This window comes from Papaver somniferum, unplaced genomic scaffold (genome assembly GCF_003573695.1).
Source record: "Papaver somniferum cultivar HN1 unplaced genomic scaffold, ASM357369v1 unplaced-scaffold_18, whole genome shotgun sequence".
Lineage (NCBI taxonomy): Eukaryota > Viridiplantae > Streptophyta > Magnoliopsida > Ranunculales > Papaveraceae > Papaver > Papaver somniferum.
In genome coordinates, this window is record NW_020627707.1 from 7,303,515 (window position 1) to 7,328,458 (window position 24,944).

Below are 24,944 nucleotides of genomic sequence, written 5' to 3' on the forward strand. Positions count from 1 at the left end.
ACATTTTTATTTTAAACCTTCTCATATTTTTAGAGGTTTCTACATTTGATAAATCTCATTTTAGGGGATGCAAAATTCCTTCTTTTATAATGTTGGGGCATGCAAGGCCAACTCGAAAATATCGTCAACTCGTTTTGCTCAAAAATCAGTAAAATCAGCAGCTTTAATCGCTAAAATTGGAAATGGCTTGGAACCAGTCATATGGCGAGTATCAATTCCTTGATGAGCAATCGTCCTTGGAGAGCGATTTTGGCTATAATGATTACAATCCACTACTTTACAAATTTGGATTTAATAACATCCCGACGACTTATTAAGAAGTCTTTGATGATGACTAAATGAGCTTCGTAGTTGAAAGATGAAACTTTCCATTTTCTCCATTTCTTCCTTGCTCGAGCTATGGCTTGAACATCAATGTTACCTCTAAGGAGAAGTTGATTGCAAATACGAAGTAAAATCATATATTCTTCAAGATACAAATGAACTCCATGATGCTTATTATTGTTACCGGTCTCACTACGAAAAATTTCAAACATTTTTCTTTCCAATAGCTAAAACCCACTTGACCAAGTTTCCTTTGTTCTTCTCCCAATTTTTCGATAGCATAGTACAAAATTTTGGAAAATGGATAAGTCTTCAATTCAAATAAAGTTGGGTATAGATAATATCACTTAAACGTTATCCAGTCTTGGTACGTGCCATATTCTATTGGGAACACACAACGATGCAAATATCTTTTTCCCCTCGAAACAGAGACCAACTCTCATATATATTAATAATAGATAAAACCGATTAAAAATAAAATTTGATACAAGAGTGATCAAGGATCGGATTACAATCATAAAAGCTTTGGAGACTCCCCAATTCCCGACTAAAATTTCGATAATTTGAACCATTTCAACTATCCCTAAAAAACAAACTAAACAACAATACGCAATGCACTTAAAAAAAACGGTATCATAAGAGTCCAAATTTATTGGAAGAAGCGGTGGGACTTTTTGAAAGATCCAATCAAGGGTTTTGATAAAACCAAAGATTACATGATTTATAAAGGGATACGAGTTTTTGGGGATGATACCATTTGGATGATCCAACCGCTTGGATCTGTTAAGATTTCTTTGTCCTATATGCAATGTTATCAGCCCAGAGGAAATCTGGTATCCCTTTTATCAATCGTGAAAGTTTAGTTATCTCTTGATTTAACCATGGGTTGAGAAAGAGATTTAAGCAAAACGCACATTATAATCTTAGTTGATCCGCTGGGGAAGATACGTCAGTATGCTTCTATGTCGGGTCAACTAACAAATTACAATAAATCTACAATATAATTCAACAAAGGTATCTCTGACCTTAGAAGACAAACAACCATTAATGATTTGGGAGTTCTAGAAATGGTTTCTGATGATAAGTATCTTGGGATTTTTCCATTAAAATCGGATTATAGAATAACTAGTTTTGACTATCTTATTGATAAATTCAATTCTAAATTTCCAGGTTGGAGATTTCATTACACAAATATAGCTGGAAGAACTATTTTGTTAAAAACCAGTCTCTCCTCAATTCTTATATATTGCATGGGAATGTTCCTTCTTCCTAAAGGAGTTACTCAAGAGATTGATAAGATTATGAGGTAGATTGATAAGATTATGAGGTGTTTTTGGTGGGGTCATTCCACTGATGATAAAAAAATTACACTTCTTCAACTGGTCGAAGGTTTTCTTAAGGAAAAAAGAAGATGGAGGTCTAGGGATTCGAAATATGGAATTGATGAATATAACCTTGGTTTGTAAACTGGCATGGAGATTTATAGAAAATGAAGATGCTATGTGGTTGAAGTTATTAGCTGCAAAATACATTCATGAGGGGCCTTTCTGGACAACTACAGAGCCAACTATTTGTTCTTCGATTTGGAGTAGCTTATTGGAGGTAATGCAGTATTTCATGAAAAATGTGCTTTGGCAGATTTCAAATGTAATGGATGTTAAAATTTGGGATAACCCTTGGGTTCCTCAAACAGTGGAGGAGCCAGATATTAAATTTTAAGGGGGCTAGATTAAAATTTTCTAAAATAATTGGGCCTAGTGGAATAAATACTAAACTCAAGGTGGGCTAAATGTAGAATATAGTATGAGTTTTAGGGGTTTTTATAGGATTATTAGGATTTTAGGGGGGATAGAGCCAGGGTTAGTCAACCCTTGGCTCCGCCCCTCAAATGATAAACCACATTATTTCAAAACCAGATGATTTACAGATTCATATCAACAAGGTATCTGATTTAATTTTGCCTAATTCTGGAGATTGGAATTTGGAGTTATTGAATCATATTTTCTCTCCTGAAGTCGTCACAAACATTACTTCAATCTACCTTTGTCATGATGATAAATCTAAGGATATTTTGGAGAATAGATGTTGAAGAAATATGTTGCAGAATAGATGAAGATTCTATATGATGAACATAACGATTATTGTTAATGTTTGCTGAATTGTTTTTGTTGTTGTTGTTACGACTATTCTTGTGAAGACGATTTCGATTGTAGGTACTTGCTCTTGTAGTTACCATAAAAGATCAAGATGAACTCTAAAAATTGATTGGGGAAAATTGTTGAATCTATATTACCCAGAAGCCAAAAATTATTGGTTAAAATTGTGAAGCTTTGATGATGAAAAACAAACTCGATCTTTACTTACTCTGATACCATGAGAATTGATAATCTCATGATATTGAAGAAAGTAAAACGAAGATAAAGAGAAGAAGTTTATTATTTCTGTGTTGATAAAATTGATACAGACAGATTCAATTCAGACACATTAAATATTGTCTGATTACAATGACTTTTAACTAAAGTCAATGACCAATGAGACAAGTATTACAAGCATTCCTATTATGAATTATGATTTCAAGGAAACTTGATCTGTCAGTTTTCTGGAACTGAGAACTGACAGAGCTGTTGGTTTCCGGGGAACTGACAGTCTGAAAACCAATACTGACGGTTTTGTGGAGCTGAAACCAAAGCCATTGTTGAACAAATGGTTGTGTTATTGCAAATTGTAGGAAGAGGAAATAACACGAACCCCTTGACATATTTACTGAAACTTGCATCTTATTGCTTCAGCGTCCTAAAAGAAAAAGACTTCATTAATGGATGCATCAACATATAAAGACTATCCAGCGTCCTAAAAGAAAAACTCTCCATTATCGGATGCATCATCATCATGAGTTGACTTATCAGCTCTTCGATCTGATTTCCTTGATGTCCTTAAATCCAGAATAACTCACTACACCAAATCCAAGTTTTTGTAATAGAAATAAAGTGTTAGGGAAAAATAAAAGCTAATTTCCCTAACTAAGAAAAATGGTTATGGATAAGCAGTTATATAATGTGTTAGTATTCTATCTAACTCTTTTAATCCATTAGGAAAATTAAATTGGCTAACACATTGTTTCCATTACAATATTTACCCTAACTATTTCCATTTTACACTTCATATTTACTTTGTAATGTAAATTTTGTGTTATTACCATTGCTAACTCTTTCTATTACTATTAAAATGACCACTAAAGAGATGACAAGTGTTTAGTTTTCCAAAATTCAGTAACACGTTTACTCCATTAGAAATTATTATATTTTATTAAAAAAAGAGGCCCTTTCAGGTGATTCCGGGAAGGGATTTCACCTGTAAATGCCCAGTTCCGGTCACCTGAGAAAGCCAGGTTCCGATCACCTGAAACTGTCAGGCAGTATATTCTCAAATTCGAACTATGAAACTGCCAATTTATAATCATTCTTGTTTGTGAAATTACAATACATCCATATATTCATATTCATATCCAATGAATTTATGCAACCATTCACTAAATTAAAAGGTTGATACACTAGGAAAATATAATGAACAACCTACTTCTATCAGTGTAATTCTATCTAAAGGTTACATCATGCATTAATAAATCAAAAGTACACTACATATGACCGCTCGGATGGTGGGTGTGCAACATTTGAGTCTCCATGTGATCCTTGCGTTCAAACATTAAATCTTTTATGCACAGGAAGTTTTTCCTGAAAATAGCAGCAACAAACAGCTTGGTAATCAAACATGCAGCTAAGACTAATTTGCAGGGGCATAAGTACTCAAATTAATATACAAACTGAAATCGGGTACCTTAGATATCTGATAGAACCAGGAATTAGCATAGAAATTTGCAAGCCGTGGGATGATGTATTTCTGCATCAAAGACAACAAGGTTTGCGATATCAAGAATTCCTGACTTGTCAATATAAACAAGATAAATCTTTTAAATATGATATTCTGCGTAGACTGAGTAGTTGATTCGAATTAAAATAATGTATCTTACCTCCTGCCTTAAAATCTTAACAGACTCCCTTAAAGGATCAAAATATTTAGTAGAGTGCTGCAATCATTCATTCGCCAGCTTTTTAAGTACACCTTGTCCTGCAGTCGCACATGTTTTAGAGAGCCCAATATCTCGGATAAACTAAAACCAACTCACTATTAAAAGTAGAATGATCAGTTAGCAAATTGATACAGACTGCAGGAGCAACAAGAATTCCTTACCATTATTTGTAAATATCTGTGTTTTGACTCAATGACCATAAGCAAACACCAGCAGCTTCTTTAGATAATTCAGGAGCACCTATGTAACAAAAATGATCAGAACCCAAGCACATTATGCAGATATCTAGATAGTGAAGTTTGTACCCTATTGAAAGTAAGTAATCTAAGCGAGATAATTTAACTCACTCTTTCCTACAACTTTGAGCAACAAAGTAAATATATGTTGGGTAACTTGCTTCTTGCTTTGCATCCAGGTGAACAAGACCAGCAAGAGCCATCTCTCTTAGGACAGGGCGTACTGCCTCAAACCTCTCAGTATCCAACAAAAATAGATAAATTATCATCAACACATCTAGAGTAGCATCACATAACATATAACCATGAAGCATGATTGATGCTAACCTTAACTCGAGCTGCGGACGCAGGAAATATAAGTCGCATTTATAGATGAAGGTGGAACCATAAGCTCACCGTTTCTATCCGTGCTATTTAATTTAACAAGATAGCGCAAAAAATTTTCAGGTACATAACATAAAAAACAACAAGTAGTCAAAAACAGATACTTCAAGTCAAAACCAACCTCTCCGCTAATTGCAATATGTCCATATCAAATCCATCGACTGGGAATTAAATGATTTTGCATTGATGATGAGTAAAAAACCTTATCTCATGCATACATCCCGAAATCCAGGTCTCTGTGACAGGCCTACACACAATAAAAATGAAATTGCAACTTAACCAAATCCCTAATGCCAATAAACAACTAATGAAAACTAGTAATTATCCTAAAACAGAATGAAACAAAACGAAAACAAAACAAAGTTGCAACAACTATGTAAATTAACCAAGCAAGAGAAGAAATAATAATGTTCACTTACTGTAATAAAAAATAAGTAATTTCCCTAGATACAATCCATAAATTACTTGCTGCAAGTCCAGTCAATTTATTCACTAATTCCCCGCTTAATGATGCACTTCCAATATTCGTCTTCTCTGACCTAGAAAAATCTAAAATCCAAAAACCCAAGAAATCAGATTACAAAAGCGAAGACGAAAAATTGAAATTGAAACTAAAGATCTTCAATCATTTTTGTAATTGAGTCAAACTTCATCCTCCAGTTAAATCTTCAATCGAAGATCCAGATTCAACAAATTGAAAATGCATAAAGATTGAACACAACTGTAACATAAAACTCAAAATTGAGCTAAACCCTTTTACTGAATCCAACTCAAAGCCCGAATCCATTTTTGGTTTTGAATGAATCTAATCAAAACTAGAAAATGAAAAAAAAAATCTATAATTAACAAACCCGAACACCTGTAAATATATAGACCTATCCTAGCTGGTTAACATATTATGTGCATTAAGATATCATGCTTGCTGCCATGACTATGGTTGCAGTACTTGCGTATAAGGCCAAGCATACTCACATTTTTCTCAACTGCTAAAGGGTTTACTTTTCCATCTTTTCTACATTTCCATCCATCCAAGCAAGTCCTCGAGCAGCCTCGGCTACCAAACCTTCCTTTTTATCCTGTGCATACATTATGCATAAGTATAAATAATCAATAATTAATCTATTGAGTCACGCATTTTTGAATGGCAAGGTATTTACCTCTTTAAGTTCTAAAACTGCGAAAGCAACTCCATAATTTCCTGCCAAAATCAAACAAATACTTTGTTAGTGAATAAACAAAATATAAAATGAACTTTAAAATAGGAAAGAGAGCATCATATGCAGACCTGCAACCATATGTTTCACTGAAATACACTTGAATAGAGTTTCATAGGCAAATACAGTTGCAACATCCAAGAAGATAGACAAAAGTAATGTCCTGCACATGATAGTAATACAGGGAAATACAGGAAACAACATCAAATCCATGTGACATTGATTACTAAATCACAAACGAAGCTCAACAAACACATATTTTATGCGTTTAAACAGATATTTGACAAAATTAGGAGGACAATAACAATTACTGGCTTTATCTACAAAAATTGATTCATCTGAAAGCCTACTCTGCTCATCACCTTCTATACAGGGAGTGAGAAAGGTTAAGTAGCAGAAAGACTCCTTAATCCTACAAGCAACATCTTCCTTAGCCCCAAGCCATTTTACCCCGAATGATTCCGCAAAAGACTCGTACAACATCTGCACTATTCAATAAACTAAGTCACCACCAGAAACCCTAGTTAATTAACCAGAACTAATGGAAAAAAAAAAGTTACCAGAAAATCCCAATTCCTTGATGTCGACAAAACCTGGTATGGAAACCCATCTTTAGAAATATGAAATTAAATGTTAAAATCCGCATAAAACACACTCCAATAGTTCAAAACTATGAAATAATAATGAAAAAAAAAGGTTAATTTGTACAGATTTAATTTAAGAGAAGATTATACAAACCCTAGATCCGGCTTAATCTTTGTGCTTTAAGTCTTAACGACGCCCAAATCATTCTCCATTTGCCATCGCTAAGCAATTAAGTAATCTATAGTACAGAGTGTGTGAGAGAGATTGATTCATTGGTGGTGGTCACTGAGTCGTGAAGGTGGCGGCAATGGTTAGGGAGGCGGAGGAGAAAGAGGAAGAGAGGAAGAGAGAGTCGTAGAGGAAAGTGATAGTTATTTGGTCATACAAATTATGGAAACCTATGGATGGTGCAGATTTCGTGTGGGGTTTTCATACGGATATGTGGATGGTGCGGATTTCGTTTGGCATTTTCATACGGATCAAGGCAATTGTGTTTTTGTTGGATAAATTTGTGCTTTCTGCGTAACTCTGATTTGCCGGCAACTTCTTCGTCCGAACTCGGAATGATCTTATTCTTTTTGAATTCTCTTCAATATGGTAATAAAAAATCATGAATTTGAATGAGTTAATCTTAGTATTTGTCCCGTCTATTGCTTTTGAGAACTTTTGCTCATTTTTGTTGGACTTCTTCCACTTGTCTTCGACTTGGGCACTTGGATACTTGGAGTATTTCTCTGGTAGGGTTTCGACTTCAAACTTAGTATGATACATCATTGAAATCGATAAATATGAAGCTCAGTGTCGATTCGAACTTCGAATGTGGTATAACGTCATACAAACTATGAACCAGGAAGTTCTGGGAGGGTTCTGGCTTCAAAATTAGCATGATACATCATCGAAATCGATAAATATGAAGCTCAATGTTGATTCGAACTTCAAATATGGTATAACGACATATAAACTATGGACCACAAAGCTCCGAGAGGGTTCTGACTTCAATCTTAGCATGATATATCATCAAAATCGATAATATATGAAGCTCAATGTCGATTCGAACTTCAAATGTGGTATAACGGCATACAAACTATGAACCAAGAAGCTCCATGAGGGTTCTGACTTCAATCTTATCATGATACATCATCGAAATCGATAAATATGAAGATCAGTGTTGATTCGAACTTTAAATATGGTATAACGTTATACAAACTATGAACCACAAAGCTCCGAGAGGGTTCTGACTTCAAACTTATCATGATACATAATCAAAATCGATAAATATGAAGATCATTGTCGATTAGAACTTCAAATGTGGTAAACTAAGAAGTTTCGTGAGGGTTCTGACTTAAAAATTAGCATGATACATCATCGAAATCGATAAATATGAATCTCAGTGTTGATTCGAAAATCATATATGGCATAATGGCATAAAAACTATAAACCACAAAGCTTATATTTTGTCTTCAGTTCACCAGAAGGAGAAGCTCAGGTCCAAATCGAGTAATCTTCGAACCCGAGATTTTAAAATATGATATATTTGGTCTTCGGTTCACCATAATAAGATGCTCAGGTCCAAATCGAGTAATCTTTGAACCCGAGATGTTCAAATCTGATATATTTCGTCTCCAGTTCACCAGAATAAGAAGCTCAGGTCCAAATCGAGTAATCTTTGAACCCGAAATGTTCAAATCTGAAATATTCCGTCTTCATTTTACCAGAATGAGAAGCTCGGGTCCAAATCGAGTAATCATTGAACCCGAGATGTTGAAATCACACCATTTACGGGGCTAGTTTCATACTTTGGCGCTAGTTTTCATACTTCAGCGCCAGTTATTTCGTTGGATAACAACACAAACTTGTGGCTTTAGAACGTTATCAAATTGAGATACTTGTCTAAACCAAATAGTAGGTTTCAAATAACAAGGTCAATCTAAATGAATTTTCGGGAATCCATTTTTAAAATGAGATTGAGGAAATGGAATTAACTACACAAAATCAAATGATTTCAAGTCACTAATCAATTTCTGAGACACAAATCCGATTTTTTCTAAATTCCTAATATTTCGTTCAACGACAACATAAACTTGTGTCTCCAAAACGTTATCAAATTGAGATACACTTTTCCAAACCAAACAGTAGGTTTCGGATAACAAGGTCAATCTAATTTCATCTAATTTCTTTTCGGGAATCCATTTGTAAAACGAAATTGAGAAAATAAAAGTAAGTCCACAAAATCGGAAGATTTCGAGTCACTAATCAGTTTCTGAGACACGAATCCGAATTTGTCACACTCCTGAAATTTAACTAGAATGTTGCAAATCTGTCAGCACTGACAAAAGAATTTAACTAAACAAACAAAACAAAATTGACAAACAATAACTAAAACAAAAAGAACAACTGCCAACAACTTAAACAAAAAGATTAACAATTGTGAAACCAAAGCAAGGGATGGTGGTATTGATATAGGAAGGAATGTAAAGTAGATAGCCAGAATTGCTACTGCCACTCCATGACCATACATCCGTAACCCGATATTTCCGTTTCTTAGGAAGTGTTCTTTACTTTAGTTCGTGCGCAACAAAATTTCATGCTCCTAACGGAATCACCAGTTCCTGCACGAAGACATAAAAGGAAGCTTCATTAGAGTTTAGTTAAGATGAACGACTTTTTCCATGTGCAAATCTTTAGATATTTGTACTTCAAACTTGCAATACGTGAATAGAACTAATTAGAGCACTATTTAGAACCATGAGCCCACGGTATAGCATGAGGAACGCACATTACATGGCTGACAGGGAAACTAATTTAAACAAATCAAGAGGATTATGCTTACAGTTACAGATCACAGTACTCGAAATTATAAGCTGACACTTAAAAATGAGACAGGGGATACCATCTATGGTTTTGCAACAAGTGAATAACACTAATTAGATAATGGCGAAAACGTTAAACGGATGCTCATCCAAAGGTAAACTGCATCCTCTTAACCAACCTAATCACTAATCTTTATATGCCTTTGCAGCTTCAAATCTGAGTTTGATCCATATGGTCAAAATATCTAATATCTCTTAACCAACATCGAAAATATCCCTTGCACACAACAATAAGTTGCTAGAATGAGACAGTAGGTATAGTAAAAGGATAGGGCTAAAGAATCTTTACTGAAGAGCGTAATGGGAAAAATAAAATTGAAGATAAATCTTCTCAACCAAGACATACCTTGTTCTGTATCTCCTCGAATCTCAGGAAGTATGCAGTAAAGACCAATCTTCTGGCTGATGACATCAACTACCATAAAGTATCCTTACTACTCTCAACAGATCTGTTATAGATTACACAGTCACCCAGAATAACGGCCAACACCCTAGTGAACCTTGTTTCAGATGAGATCAGTTCAAGAAGTTTGTGAGTCTAGAAAGGATTCAACTGCATTTGCTCAACAACAATGTAGGATAGACAAGTTTACATAGCTAGGGGACACAAGTGTAGTAGTCAGTCATCACATATAAACTGATAATAATAAAAGCATACTATACAAGTGGGAGTTTTGAGCAGAAAAGGTGAATACGACTACCTTGATTTCTTTATAGAGCTTCTCCTCCTCACCATTGATCTTTTCAAGTGTGATGAAATGAGAACCAAGTTTGCAAGGCGCGTTCGGGTCATCTGAATCCATACCATCTCTGCTCGAACCTAAAATCTCTGCGCGTTCTTTTAGCATACTTTATCAAGTTAGACAAATCTTGATAGTCATTTGATATGCTTGAACCTAAAATCTCACCAAACGCATAAAAAAGAACTGAAATGTTGTGTTTTACAGTAAGATAGTCATTTGATATACTTATGCCTAAAATTGCCGCGAACGCACAAAAGATGAGACGAACAATTTTACCACAGGAAAGATGAGACGATACTACAGCAAGAAAGAAGAGACAAAGGAGTATTTAAACATTGTCTAAGAAAAAGTATTACTGCAGTGTAAAAAGATTACGAATCCTACTCTTACAACGATGATGGTAAAATGAGAAACCGCGGTTGGTAGATAGATCTCCATGGTACCACAGTGATGCAATTCATCATCCACAAGAGGAACGTGCATCATATGCCGTTGCACACAAGTCTGAATTCAAAATTAAATTGTTTCGCAGTGATAATCTCAACTGTTTAGCAGAAATTTTAACAAACCCCCTAGATTTATTGATAATAAAAGCTAAGAATAATCAAAAGTTCCAAAGCTATAGAAAACAATTCACATCATTCTGCAAAACCTAATTCAATATCACGAGTAAGAGCTAATTAGTTATCGGTATTGCGGAGCATAAAAGAAAAATCCATATGTAGTTGATTTTCGCATTGAATTCAACTAAGTAGCTAACTCTTCATATTTTTTTTCTCTGTTCTTCTCGTGGACAAAACTGCTGGTAAACTTCTGTGCTTGGTGAACTAAAACGATCATCCTGGTGGACTAAACTAAACTTTTATGTTTTGTATAAGGGTAAAACCCTAACTTGGTGAGGTTTTGAAAGAAAAAAGGGGGGACTACAGCCAGGTTTAGTCAACCTGTGCTTCCGCACCTGATTTAATAAAATCTAGGAGGCCACCGATCAATGGCTTCACCAACATGAATTGATTAATCCAAAAAAATACTCAGCTCATCACCTTCTAATGTTTCAAGTCTGGTTTTAGAGAGGGAGTGAGAGAGGTTAAGTAGCAGAGAGACTACTTAATCATACTACAAGCAATATATCCCTCAGTCACAAGAAATTTTCTCCCAACTGATTCATCAAAAGACTTGGGCAACATCTGCGCACATCATACAACAAACTAAATCACTACCAGAAACCCTATTCTGCATCATGACAAAGTCTGCAAACCCAAACTAACAATGGAAGTTTACAAACCCAAACTAATAATGAACAAGAACAATGACCAGATTTTTGAATTCTTGTACAAACCTAACTCTCTCTGAAAAACTTACTCACAAGAAAAGGGTTGTTGGTATTCGATATGCTTCACAAATCCACATTACCTAGCCACTATGGACTACTCTAATTCAATAGAATTTCATCAAATTAGCAAATAAATACAAACCAAAATGTTGCGAATTCACCAAAACCTAAGTTTTCTTCATCGAATTAGATACCAAGAACAATTTACAACAAAAATTAATGAATACCCACGAATTCAAATACAAATTAAAGACGAACCGTGAAAATAGCGATAGCTATTGGCAACAATCACAATTAAAAACTCTCAATTAAACCCAATGTTTTTAAAACCCTCATTGTTTAAACCGTAAGTTCACAATTGAAGAACTGTAGTATGTAATCGAATAATAAAAAGAAGGGAAATCATACCAGAAACGATAACCAACGAATTTCAATCACCTTCATCGTTATTATATCTCTTCAAATTCCCTGAAATTGATGAGTATATAGAGAAATCATAAGAATGAGATTGGGTTTTCTTTGATTGGAGTTTGATTCAAAAAAGGATCATTTGAGTTTGCTTGGGTTTTTCTCTTCCGATTGGTTTCGATCTGAGGTGTAGAAGGAGATGGAAAATTTGTCAAGTCTATGTTGAGCTCGAGTTTAGTTTGGTTACTTTGGTTGCGTCGATAGTGGTAGGAAATATATGGACTGAAATTTTTGGTTCCCAGAATATTTGTTCCGGGTTTAAGTTATTCCATAGTTCTAGCCCCATTAATTGGTTCCAAATGAAAGACTTATAAAATCTTAAAATTGTATTTTGCATTTTCTAAATTTCAAAATAAACCATTGTGTTAGCTATGTACATGTGTGTTAGTAATAAAAATGCTAAATAGTTATAAAGATGGGGTTGATTTTAGTAGACATCTAATATGGGGTAGGAATAGTTGTAATAGTAATTTAGTAAAAAATGTGTTAGGGATGTATAACTAATGATCTCACACTTTGAATAGTTATTTAGTTTTTATGAATTAATTCCTAATTATGGTAACTATTTCTTAGTTTGCTAACTCCTTATAACGGTTACTAGAATCATAATGGATCATTTGAGTTAGCAAAATAAAACTAGTTAGGAAAATCATTGTTACAAAAACCTAGATTTGGTGTAGTGATAGGTGCAATTTTTTTTTTTTAATAATTTTAACATCCCAATTTTTTAATTTTTTAAGTATCATATTTCAGGAATCGACTGGCAAAGGTTAAGAAGAAGAAAATGCAAGAAATAACACCAAGTCATGTGTGTTAGTAATAATCTTGGAAATACACCAATTGACAAAAAAAAAAAATAAAAAAAAAAAGATTTTACTCTTAGACATCAAACGGAGTTTATTCTCTCGTTGATGTTAAATACCGGTTATGGATAGAATCGTTGAATCACAATCATACTTATGTAGGATGGGCGATTAGAGTAGTTTCATACTAGTTTTTATTTTTAACTATCTGTGTTCGTCGTCTAAACAAGTTTTAATCGAAAAGCTGTGCTTGTGCTTCTGTTTGAAATAACTAAAACTAAACATTCATAACTTGTCTTGCAAAGGATCTCAAACACCTAGATGATTTCATTTGGAAGAAAGAAGCGGAGGTAGTGTATGCTGAAATGCCAAATCTTCAAATGTTCTTAGAGTTTATGTATATGATAAAATGCCAGCCAAACTCAACGATGATCTACTACGCTTAGGTGGTTTATAAGGATGCTTTAAATATTTAATCTTGGTCTAATGGGTTATGTTCCCATATTTATGTCTGTAATTCCCAATGTGGTCTATTTATATTTAAACAATAAAAAATTAAAAAACAGGATAACTAGCAGACTTCTACCAATAACGCTAGGAGGAATGTGCACCCCTGGTTTTGTAGGGGTGCACATAATTGGCCTCCAAAAAAATCTTGCTAATATAAAAAAATACTCCCTCCGTTACTTTTTAATAAATAGGTCAATTTCTATAAATAAATATTTCAAAAAATAGGTCAGTTTTCTAATGGGGAATGTCAAATGTTATTTTAATTTTTTGGGACCACTTTTTTTTTAACTTCTTTTGATGACAAGTGTTGTGTGGACCATTTCACTTATTTTTTTGGCTGACACGTGTCATGGGGACCATTTCACTCCACTTCTTTTATTGACAAGTGTCTAGAGGACCATTTTTAATAATTAATTCTATTAATTTCTTTAATTTTCTCGAGGAAACTGGCCTATTAAAAGGTAACGGAGGGAGTAAGTGTTTTTGGTGTGTAACCAAAAATTTCAATCGATATTGATATTACAAATATACCCCTCCGGGTTTTTGTTTCAGTGTGAAATTGTCGTAAATGTTTTAGAACTTCAAGGTCATATTCGACTTCAATCTTCCTACCGTGTTTTTGTTTTGTCTCCAACTTAATTCTAAAGCTCTGGGAGAAAACTAGCCAGGAGACAGAGAAAATCACCACCACCATCTACCTCCTTCAATTTCATCCTCTTTCACCGCCGCCGCCACCACCACCACCACCACCATCTTCTTCGTTCTTCTTTTCTCTTCATTTCCCTAGGTTTTGCGTTTTGAATTGATGTTCTAACCTGCAACCCTAAATACCAGATTAGGTAAACTTTCTTCTCCTTTCAATTAAACCTTCGACTATAGCTTCGATTGTATTATCTGCCAATTTCGATTTTAAATTCACATTGAAACAAAATTTCAGTTTAAGCTACCAACAAATTTGTAGCTAAGTAAATTAAGGTTTACAGTTTTTGATTTGATTGGTTTGTAGATGAATAACGTCGAAGCCCAAGACTTAGAGTTTGGAATTGATATTCTAACCTGCAACCCTAAATACCTTGGGTAAAAAGTTCTTCTTTCTTCTCACAATTAAACATTCAATTTTGGTTTTGTAATAATTTCAGTTATAATTTCAATGTTATTATCTTCCCAATTTCGATTTTAAATTCACTTAGAAAGAGAATTTCAGTTTTACTAAGCAACAAATTTATAGCTAAGTAAATTGAATTTCAACTTTTTGGTTTGTAGATGGATCACGTCGAAGCCTAAGACTTATGGAGCTAGCTCGAATTGTAGAGCAAGCCGAGAGTGATGCAGACAAAAAAAGCCATTGAGGAATGCTCAGTATAAAGCGAAACAAGAGAAAATGTCAGACGATGAAAGAAAGGCATTGAAGGAAGATGTCGTGTTGCTTATCGCAATCGATTTGGAGCCAGTACAAGTTGTAAGCTTACCAATTCTGTAATGCACATCCCATAATTTGGTTAATTTGACACAATCAAATAGAATGAGTAACATTTCAGCCCTTTCTACTTCTCGCAAAACCGCGAATTAATCATTTGATCTTGAAACACACCACTACTAATTTTCTCTTTAGTTATTACCTCTCTCACCCAGTCACCCTCAGTAACTATGTCTTTCTTTAATAACTACGTCATTATGTTTTCATTCCTGTAGTGTTTTAGTCTTTCTTAGTAGCTGCTTCTTTAGTAGAATAAATTTTGAGACCATTCCACACCAAAAATGTACAGTATTATGTCAGTGATTTTCATGTTTTGATTATAAAAATTTTGTTTCGGTTGAAAAGCCACATTCGATAGTGAAATTCATTGGTGATATGTATTATGTTTTGGGTTTTTAGTACGTTGATCATTTTCTGTTATTTTTAAAACACAGGTGCACAACTCTTTAACTTGCATTAGCTTTATAGTCACATTGCTTACATCAGACTTAGAGATATTTCTTTTCGTAATCCGTTCAAGTTGGTGCATCTACTATAAGCAGGTCAGATTAACACTTCAGATTGTTTCAATTTTGCACTTCACATTGATGTTCAATGTTTGAAAGGGAAAAAAATAGTTGCAATCGGATCAAGGTTATAGGTACATTTCAGAGTTCATGTTAAGTTGTTAACTCTACCAAAGATTAACATTACCTGTTTGAGTAAATTCCCTAGAAGATATCGTTGTTTGATGTTTTATTCAAATATTTCTATGTACCTGTTCATGAAAGATTAATGGGTTTGTCTGCTTTTGAAAATTAGTGTGGTTGTTGTTGGCGGTGAGTTGTGGTGCTGGTTAATTGTGAGCAGAAATGATGGGAGAATCTGAGATAGAATTGTTGAAGGTTAGAAACATGTTTCCAATTGTGATTTGTATACCTGAGAACTAATGTTTTCTCAATATCAATATTTTGAAGTTGAGTCTAATGATGTGCAAAATGCTTCCGTTGAGTTGGTAGCAATCAAGTCTGTGGTAAGTTGAAATTTCTATGAACAGGAAGTCTACTGATAGTTGTGTGATTGCATATCTGTTTGTACTTTTAAGTATGAGGTCGGAGTGTTGTAATTTTTTAAAACATTGAAGGTCCTGAACTGCCACAGTAACAACTAATAACTGTCTAAGTCCTATAAAATGTGAACTATCAATGACGAGCCAAATCAGTTGATGTTAAGGAATTAGTTGTTTCTCGCTATTTGACTTTCATGGATGATCTGGTGGACACATTGCACAACAAGATTCATCATGTGTCTTTACAGCTTCTGAGATTGTAGTCTTCCTTATTTTCCATCCCAATTTTATGTCTGGATGGAAAGTTACTTATCAGCATTTGACATTATGAATGCATCCAAAAATTATCCTCGGATTTATTGGTTTTCTGGCATTGTTTTTCTTCTCAAACGAATACAGCCAAAATTATTCTCAGTTTATAAGCTTTCTGGCATTGTGTTTCTTCTCTAACATTGAATGTCATTTTGACAGATTATCCGGGAAAAAAGACTTGAGATGCACAAAAAGGAAATTGTGTGTTTTCCTTATCATTTACTTCTTATTTTGTTTCAGTTATAGCTGTATATGAGAAAACTAGACATTGACGCGCACCTTTTTATGTTCTCTTCAATAGTGCAGTTCATAAGCTAGAGGCGGTAATACTAACATGAAAGATCGGGTAATCGGTATGGTTCAACAACCTGGTAGTTGCTTAATGTTTTGAACAAGTGAGTTTGGGACAGTTCATTGTTGCTGAAAAAGAGCAAGGTGTGGATGCTTCTAAGGATGCCAAATGATAAAATAAACTATTCAGTATTTACTGGCATATGGCTTATGGAGATATTGCCATTATCATTTGGTTTTTGTTTATCACTTTTGTACTATGAGATATTATCAAATTCAGGTTTGGGTATGCCAGGTAGTTTATATAGATTGTTTATAATATATTGAAAATTCTTGGGCAATGTGATTCTTTTGGAAATTACCAATTAGTTGGTGGTATTGATTTAAGTGTATCCATGGTGTCAGAAAAATTATCGGCGGGAGTGTTAAGAATGGTTCACGAGTTGCAGGTTTGAAATGGGACGGCAGGCGAATCGCGGTTATACTAGTGATAAATAAACAAGTGTGTGCTAAAAATATCTTATTGCGTTTAATTTTGTCGCGACACAAGATTCAAAATTGGACAGCGTTCAACTTTCAAGACAACATGTATACAAAACGGTTCATATATAATACTCACTCCGGACTGCATATATAGGCGGAAGGACCAATGTTAGAGACATACACCCAATTATGATAATTCCCAGACAAATTTACACTCCGCCTATATAATGGTACAAGGAAAAATGAAAATCCCGCCTATATAAATAAGGGTAGTAGAAATAAAATATCGTTTTCAAGATATTTTTTCTTTATAATCTCAATCTTTTGCAATTAGTATTGTTAGATTTTAGAGTAATTTGTCCCGGAAATCCAATGGTTTCCGTTTTCCCTTACAGACAGACGACTTTTGAGTCAACTAACATTGACGGACAGACTCGAACTGGTCAAGCCTGGTTGGCACTGAATCGCGTGGAAAATACGTTGTAGCCCTTAAGTGGTTAACTTAACTACGGATGTTATGGGTTTGAATAGTTTTCTTCTTCGTTCTCCTGCATAATTTCTTCTTCTTTTTTTTCTTTGTGTGAAAAACCTCGCAGGGAGTTTGGGGCGCAATAGATGGGAATTTGAATCCAAGTGAACAAACGAGCAAGGTTTGACTGATTAGAAAAGATCTGAAATTGAATTTGATAATTTTGATTACTCCGACGGTTCTAAACCTCAAAAGCATCTCGAGGACAAACGAAGGAAAAATGAGAAGGAAAGTTTTCGCAAGATAAACTACAAAGTGGAGTTCTTTAGTTCATCGGATCGTGTACCAGGACGTTGTCTGATTGTTTGATTTGCAGTTATACTAAAAAATAAAATCATACAAGTAGTCTCAAACTTGAACAAAACTTATGTGTCAGGTCCTGTATATCCAATGTTCAGTTTCAGATAATGCTCTGTGGCTTGACTTGTACCTACTTCCATTTCTTGTACACATAGTTTTAAGTACGAAAAGCAAAGAAAACTGTAACAGAATGAAATTAAAAATTCCATCTGTAAGGTGAAGTGCAGTAGATGATTAGCAACAAAGGATTAGCATTTAGCAACAAAGTTTGTTTTCCAATACAAAATTCAGTCTTGCTTTTCCATGTTTTATTATGAGCTATAGTGCAAAATTACGATATGCATACAAAAGTTATTCTCAGCTCATCAACAGAATAGGCTAATGAACTTGAAAATTGACAAACTTAAAGCAATAACAAAATCATGAACTAGTAAATTGACAAACCTAAAGCAATAATAGTGAATAACCAGAAGATCCAGGCTATAAATGAAAGAAAAAAAAAAAAGAGAGCAGAGGCATCACCAAGGGACATCAGTCATCCAAACTAGATTGGCATCACTAATACCCTCCACGATCATATGCCCGTCATGCCCAATATACACAGATTATATTCTTCATTGTCTTTCTTTTTTTTTTGAAAGGAAAAGGTATATTAAGAAAAAATCTTGTGCAGAAACATAAAGAAGATTACAGAAAAAAACTGTAGATTCTAAACAGACACGAAATGAAAACTGCAGACAGAAACAAACTGCAGTTACATAAGATTACACAAATTGCATACACAATGAGTATTTCCTCTGAACTGCGATCCATTTCCTCTCATTCACTTTTATACTAAAAATTGAAAAGAAAAAAAAAGAGCCGAAAACCCGATAAAACGGAGTACAGTTATGTCATCTCAACTCCAGACGTATAGTACAAAATTTCGGACGGATTAGTTCTAATACCAGACGTCATACTAAAATATGTTCCGGTTTATTAAAAAAAAACGAGCTAAAATATGTTCCATACAAAAGAATTAACATTTTCTTATATATATATATTTCCGACCATACTCAGGTACACATTTTAATTTATACAACCTCTGAAGCAGTTACCCATTTTAATATATACGACCATTGGACTAGCTAACACAACTTATGTTATACGACTGTGTTAGTAGTGTACCCAATTTATTTTATACGACTTTCTAAGTGATGGTTATGCAAATTGATGCGTAGCTGCGGGTCGGAGTTGCATACAATTTATTTTCCTTACCAGGTTTATTGTACAAATCTCGAGACACATTCGGACAAGTAAGGGAAATTGCAGCATTACAAATAAGGTTCATAGTACGCAAGAAAAAAAAAGGTGCGATAAAGGAAAACCAAGCAAATTTGCGTCCAAGTACTATGGTAAATACCGCGCCGAAGGATACCATCATGACAGCAACTGTTCCGCCAACGAAGGGAATTTTCCTCTGCAAACTGCACAGTTAAGATGTATAAGGACATCAGTATGTGGTTGGAGAATAGCGAGACATAGCATCTTGTTAAAGTCTGCGGGCATCCAACTCAAAACCAATTGGCAATGAGTGGAGCGACCCTTTCATATTATATTTTAAGTTCATTATGCGGAAACTAGGGATGTGGGACTATTGTCTTTTCACACCCTCCCTCACGTGTAAGGCCAGTCATTCGGCCTAACACGTGGACCTACGCACGTGTGGGTCATGGGTGTGCAGGTGACATTCGGTCACGGTCCACCCCACGTACAGGTCATACGAGTGACCAGTCATTCGGTCACGGGTGCACATGTGACAAATTCGGTCACGGCCAAAACCGGGCCTGCACCCCGCGTACGAGTCTAGCTCTGATACCATGTTAAGGATCGAGCAAGAGAGAGGAGAGCATAAACGCGGAAGCATTAAAAGACTACATTGATAATAATCTTGGTGTATTAATTCTCATGGCTTAACAACCAATTTATATTGTTCACAAACTTGTCGACCACTCAAACTACTTTCCTAACTAAGATCAAACTCTAAACATAGACATATCTCCTAAATATAGACTCTCATATATATTATTTCCTAATACCCTCCCTCAAGATGGAGCATGTAGATCACGAATGCCCATCTTGGACAAAAGAAATTTAACTTCGGTTTTTTTTTTTTTTTTTTTTAACGCTTTTGCGGAAAAAAAAAATCTTCAGATCGTAGTTTAAGGACGTTTCGATCCTCTTTGTAGTTTAAGGACGTTTCGGTCCCCTTCATAGTTTAAGGACATTACGCTTTCGGTCCCATTTTCGTAGTTTAAGGAATCTTTCGGTCTTCTTCGTAGTTTAAGGACGTTTCGGTCCCCTTCATAGTTTAAGGACATTACGCTTTCGGTCCCATTTTCTTAGTTTAAGGACATCTTTCGGTCCTCTTCGTATTTTAAGGACGTTTCGGTCCCATCTTCGGAAGAATACTTCTTGTACTCTTGTTTTCTTGGTTTCTTCGATAGAATACTTTGTGTACTCTCTCGACAACTCATAGGATTTTAACCTACTATCACCTCTTGGTGATTGTTTTTTTTTTTTTTTTTCTTCTTCTTTCTTCTTTTTTTTTTTTTTCAACATGAATGTTGTTTCTTCTTCTCTCTTGTTCCAGTCACGCACTTCTTGCGAAACCTTCACACTTCTTTGTTCTTCAAGATTCTCTCACAATCCTGTCGTCTTTACAAAGTCTGCCACACTTTGTAGGATCTCCAAGTTTCTACCACAAACTCTTCAACCACACTTCAATCTTCCAACTGTTATAACTCTTTTGTCACGCTCACTGTAACACTTTCTTCTGTAACTATTCTTCAACACTTAACTGTGACATTCTTTTGTCACACTTCTGTTCACCTGTAACAGTTCTTTTGCAACTGGTAGAATCTGTAACAATCCTCCAATAACACTTTCTTTTCTTTTTTTTTCTTTTTTTTTTTTCGCCGGAAGTGAAACCCTAACTGTTTCTTTTTTTTTTTTTTTTTTTTTTTGAAGTAACTTTCCCTGTTGATTTCAGGAAACTTTCTCTCGACCACAGACTCGAGCATGTTCTTCACACATTGTCCCTTTACTTCTCTCGGTGATGACCTAGAACCCGAAAACCTTCTTCCATATCATTGGCAGCAACAGTAAAATCAAATCTCACCCACAGCTGTCACCATCAATCAACACTGTCCCTCTCGTATTACAGCATCATTGCATTAATAATCATCATTCTTGTCGACTGCAATATTCTCTCAGAGTTTCTCACTCCGTCGCATCAATTCAATTATCAACTTCATCGAGAATAACGACAACATCATTGACCAACACTTATTCATCGTCACTGCAGCCTCATTCATCATCAAACCTGAGCACTAAAGCAGCAACACTTAGCTCCAACTCCGTCAATGCAGTCAATACTCGGCTACTTAAATCACCATCTCCATCTTTGTTTCACCTACGCGTCACCGTCGATCAATGACTGTGGCAGTAGCCATCAATCTATCACCGAGAACATCCTTTGCAGTACTACTGCCGTTCTCGAGATTCAGTTCAGCTCATAGTTTTCATATTCCATTTCACGAGAATCATCAGCTCTGCCACCTCCCCGTATAGCTGGTTACTCCGTTAATATCTGTATGTTCCGAGCTCTTCGAAATCGACAGCAAACAACCATCGATCACCACTTTCCTTGTTTCATGTTCACAAAAACAGATCTAAATCTTTATTCCTTGTCTTAAAACACCGATGAGACCCACTGAACCATGGCAAACTAGCGACCAGTACCAAGTCCACCACAGCACATCATCATCTTCTGATCCAGTCACCATCAACTCGTTAGAGTTCTTCACACTTTCTCGAGCCCATAACAATTCTACATCTTGCTCCAAGTTCTTCTTTTCGTCAACAGCACACGAACAAAACACATGAACATGACTTGACAGGTAACAAGTCATGGAGCAGCGACATACCCTAAACAACTCCAACTTGTTTATCACAGCTTCTCGAACCCTGATGAAGACAAAGACCGACAAGCCTTTAAACACTTCTCTCTTCTTCTTTAACTCGTCAGAACTTTGTGCATCTTCCCTTTTAACAAAAACAATTCTCTAACCAAACGCAGCTTCTTCCTTTGTTTTTAAAACTTCAAAACACGGCTTCAAACTTTTTTTTTTTCTTTTTTAGACTCAAAACCTAAACCCTAAACCGATGAAAAACTTCACTAACTCTTTCTCCTTCTCCTCTCTCTTCCTCTCACCTTAAAGTCTGCGGGCATCCAACTCAAAACTAATTGGCAATGAGTGGAGCGGCCCTTCCTTATTATATTTTAAGTTCATTATGCGGAAACTAGGGACGTGGGACTATTGTCTTTTCACACATCTGCACCGGAGTTTGAGTTGAGTTCTCCTTACATTAACCACGTCATCCCCGCTAACTAAAGTGCCTGCACCTAAGATAACCTAAAATTAATATAAACTACATGAAAGAGCAACAATATACAAATCAAGCATTAATTAGAGCTAACAACAAACATGTTGCGTACAATTAGAATCCATTTCATATCTTGTTACTAAGACCAAACACCTTGCAAACATTTATATATCCACCGATTTGAATGTAGTATTGTAGTGGACAAACAATATGTATACGGTGGACTAAACTGATCATTTCCATTTTGGGTAAGGGGAAACTACTGAGAAATAACGTAAATCAGCTTAAATAAGGTTAGATGTTCAGAGTTGAACTTCACACAGACAAAAATGATACTAACCCCTTCTCCCAACTATTTGCACTGAAAAGAAGATTGATCGTCCCATCATCTAAATCTGGCTTGTTGTAAAGGTATGAAGATATTTGCCTAACACACGCATTTCTGTCCATAACTCAGCTGACAATGCTTTTCCATCCTAAGTATGAGAGGTATCCACTAGCTTGTGCTGTTTTCCCACTTCCGTCCAAACCTTCTAAGTTCTAAAATAACTGTTGAGATTCTCTGTCTGTCTGCATCTTGAGTTGCTGCTGTGAATTAGACAACTCCGTGAGAGTTACATGTCCCGGGATTGTTTCCCTTCCTCTTTATATGCAGTTTGCGAGCTTCTTGGATGCTATCCTGAGTTTTGTGCTCCACGATTGTCAATCCCTCCTCCAATGCATTTCCAACCGTGCCACCAATAAAATTAAGAGAAGAAGTTATAGCTTCGACACCCTTTTGTAGAGAAGGACTTTCTGTCTTCCGACCACTCTCAGGCGATCGATATGTATGCCGAACCTGATCCCCTACTGTTGTCAACTACCAGAGGTTCGGTTTTGGTAGGCGTGTCAAATTGTTGGGATACATTATCATCCTCAAGTATCGATTTAGCTTTTTTAGCAAGAACGCCCCAAAATCCATATTTTGGCTCAAACATACTTTCAACCGATGTATACTGATAGGATGTTGAATCCTGTCTGGCGGGGAAGGATTTAGCCTTGTAGTTTTGGTAGTTTCTGCAGAAGAAGCCCTGATTTCTTGAGCAACCAAAGAATTCAAAGACGAAGAAGAAGTTATTTGTCTCTGTACTCATCAAAACCAGGTGGTGGTCTTGGTATTTGTTTTGGATATAACATTTCTTTTTTAAAAGTTGAAACCCTAGTTATCCCTTGTTTTCTTCTATACTCCATGAATATTGATGATGAAGAAAATACCCACGACATGATGAAGAAAATACCCACGACAAGAAGAAGACATATTAACAATCAACAATCAACAATCAAACAAAATCAGCCAAATACCTAACTGTGGTTGGTTATTAACTCTACTGGCGGGGTAAGATAGTAAAAAAAAATATCAAAACTTAAGATACAGACACGGGTAGAATCGCCTGTCCTTCTATTAGGGAAAAATGAAGAGTTGGCTGGATCGGTAGGTTGACTCAAAAGATGGGATTTCGGTGACGATTACTCTAGATTTTATTCTAGCCAATGTTTATAATTTGGCAGTAAATATTTTTTTTATACTCATAAAATTTACTTCATATTTGTTCTTTAATATTTACTAATTTTCGTTCTTTAATTTGGGAAATATGTCGATTCTAAGCTTTCTTATATTGGGCATAAATGAAAAAACTACATGCATATTCGGGTCTATTTTCACTTTCACCGTTATCAAACCATCAAACCCTAGTATTACTTCAAAACCCTGCACCAACTTATCAAAATGAACAACAATGATGCCGAATCCATCAAAGATAAGCAAGTTCTTCCTCATGATCTCATTATGGAGGATATACTCACTAGAGTTCCTATCGAGTCTGTGGTGCAGTTCATTTGTGTATGCAAACTATGGTGCAAACACCTCTTGAATGACAAAAGATTTGCTAATCGTCATCAACAGATGTCTCTGTACTCATCAAAACCAGGTATCATCGAATGTAAGTTCGACAAAAATACTCGCAAGTGTTATTTGTCATTATTTGATTTTGATAAGAACAAAAGAAAAATTATTAGGTTTAAACCAGAAAGTGATTATCGTGTTGACAATATGAATATTCACCAATCATTTAATGGCTTACTGTTGTTTCGTCGATGTGTAAAGCGTGATGTTGTTTATGATTATTTCGTTTACACACCCGATAACGGGTCGTTCCGTTAATCTTCCTGTACCAGCTGGGTTAGGATCCCAATATTGTAAGTTCTGTTTGGCTTATGACCCTGTGAGGGAGAATTACAAAGCCGTGTGTTTTGGTTGGTATGATGATGAGTATTTCTGCAAGATGTTAACACTTGGAGAATGTGGAAGAGATTCCTGGAGAAATCTTTTGAAGCCTGGTTTTCCTTTCCATAAACCCTACTGTTCTCCAAGGAATGGAGTTGTTTTCTGGAACGGTGTTTTATATTGGATTGGTGACAGTGCGGAAGAACCCGACACTGATAAGAAGACAATATATAGTATTAATATTAGTACAGAAACT

The 24,944-nt window shown here is 35.3% G+C and overlaps 4 long non-coding RNA genes across 14 annotated transcripts; 1 reads left to right on the forward strand and 3 right to left on the reverse strand.

Moving 5' to 3' along the window:
- Positions 1 to 3,870: 3,870 nt before the first annotated feature.
- Positions 3,871 to 4,959, reverse strand: LOC113337771. Of its 3 annotated transcripts, XR_003354425.1 has the most exons (5): positions 4,759 to 4,959; positions 4,573 to 4,651; positions 4,352 to 4,449; positions 4,159 to 4,221; positions 3,871 to 4,055 (listed from the first exon to the last, which is right to left on the reverse strand). It is a non-coding gene; the product is annotated as an uncharacterized LOC113337771 (long non-coding RNA). The 3 variants fall into 3 exon arrangements; XR_003354427.1 differs by lacking the exon at positions 4,352 to 4,449 and having other exon boundaries at positions 4,759 to 4,954; XR_003354426.1 differs by lacking the exon at positions 3,871 to 4,055 and having other exon boundaries at positions 4,158 to 4,221; positions 4,759 to 4,955.
- Positions 4,960 to 6,187: 1,228 nt separating this feature from the next.
- Positions 6,188 to 6,693, reverse strand: LOC113337895. The gene is made up of 3 exons (XR_003354489.1): positions 6,608 to 6,693; positions 6,317 to 6,408; positions 6,188 to 6,229 (listed from the first exon to the last, which is right to left on the reverse strand). It is a non-coding gene; the product is annotated as an uncharacterized LOC113337895 (long non-coding RNA).
- A 2,340-nt stretch (positions 6,694 to 9,033) lies between these two features.
- On the reverse strand, positions 9,034 to 12,421 carry LOC113338104. The gene is made up of 4 exons (XR_003354600.1): positions 12,185 to 12,421; positions 10,402 to 10,529; positions 10,047 to 10,200; positions 9,034 to 9,439 (listed from the first exon to the last, which is right to left on the reverse strand). It is a non-coding gene; the product is annotated as an uncharacterized LOC113338104 (long non-coding RNA).
- Positions 12,422 to 14,220: 1,799 nt separating this feature from the next.
- LOC113337856 lies at positions 14,221 to 17,026 on the forward strand. Of its 9 annotated transcripts, none has more exons than XR_003354462.1 (5): positions 14,221 to 14,396; positions 14,564 to 14,634; positions 14,821 to 16,046; positions 16,554 to 16,595; positions 16,696 to 17,026. It is a non-coding gene; the product is annotated as an uncharacterized LOC113337856 (long non-coding RNA). The 9 variants fall into 9 exon arrangements; XR_003354460.1 differs by having other exon boundaries at positions 14,821 to 15,918; XR_003354458.1 differs by having other exon boundaries at positions 14,821 to 16,595.
- Positions 17,027 to 24,944: the final 7,918 nt, after the last annotated feature.